General features: G+C 39.6%; 1 protein-coding gene across 1 annotated transcript in view; it reads right to left on the bottom strand.

Annotated features, from left to right (window-relative positions):
* Window positions 1–179: 179 nt before the first annotated feature.
* The window catches only part of LOC101847839 (GLIPR1-like protein 1), a gene marked incomplete in the record, with an annotated part of 24,527 nt that continues 23,561 nt past the window's right edge, over window positions 180–1,145 (bottom strand). The window contains 1 exon segment of the mRNA XM_013087695.2: window positions 180–397.

The raw sequence follows: 1,145 nt of genomic DNA, 5'->3' as shown, positions 1-1,145 counted from the left end.
GACTGGTTTAACATTCTTTAACAGTGAGCACCAAAGCATGTTAAAGAATGCATGGAATGGTAAAATATATAAAGTACCAACAAGAAATAAGAGCAAAGTCGAAACAATTGAACTTCACTTGAAAGGACTCAAACACATTCAAATACAACAGTAAAGGCAAGGGTTTTCAATAATTTTCATAATCTTAGGTGACAATCTTCTCTCAACAGTCATACATTTTCAGAATTTCTATACACTTTTTGCATTCCACCACTTTACATCTGTAATCCCAGTCAGTTGTTGACATAAAATGTGAAAGTACAATGAGACTCATCATCATTATCATCATCATCCAGCGCCAGATTTGCGACCGACATCGGCGATCATGGTTCTCCATTCATTCCTTTGGTCGGATGCTCTAAAAAAAAAAGCAACATTTCCCTGATACCCATTTGTTTAGATTTCCTAAATATTAAAGGCAAGGGTTTTCATAACCTTAAGGGTTTTCATAACCTCAAGGGTTTTCATAACCTCAAGGGTTTTCATAACCTTAGGTGACATTCTTCTCTCAGCAGTCATACATTTTCAGAATAATTTCAATGAGACTACTTCAGAAAAATACATTCGATGAAAAGATAAAGATGATTCCCTTATCAACAGTGAATGTACAGTGTGCAGAGTACAAAATGTTCAGTCTTTTCTAGTTTAGAATTTTAAAAATTAGCTAGAGTACCCCCTCCCCCCCTCCCACCCTTTGCACTAGAGAGTAGCCTGTGTACATATAATGCTGCATAGCTGAATGTTGGGCCTAGTCCATCATGATGGCACAAATATTTATTTTTGGCCCTGGAACGCCTATGAGTATTACTTTTTATGAGCCAACCCAGTCCTTGAAAGACTTCTAACTTCTAGGCAAAATCTTGCCATTGCTCTCTGACATCTCTGGTACTTAAGAAAGTATGGGTGGGGCTCTCGTGGCCTAGAGGTTAAGGTGTTGGCCTCTCATTCAAAGGTCCTGGGTTCGATTCCGGGTGCGACCAAAACATTTTCTTCTCTAAAATTGTCTCCTTTCACCTCCTTTCCTACTCTCTAGCAATGATCTGTTGTCTGCTTTCATTTCCACTTTCTGCCCCCACCCCCTCACCTCCTTTGCCCCCTCCTCTGGG

This window comes from Aplysia californica, unplaced genomic scaffold, assembly GCF_000002075.1.
Source record: "Aplysia californica isolate F4 #8 unplaced genomic scaffold, AplCal3.0 scaffold00624, whole genome shotgun sequence".
Taxonomy (NCBI): domain Eukaryota; kingdom Metazoa; phylum Mollusca; class Gastropoda; order Aplysiida; family Aplysiidae; genus Aplysia; species Aplysia californica.
The sequence above is the reverse complement of the archived record's forward strand: the minus strand, read 5'-3'. Positions and strand labels throughout refer to the sequence as shown.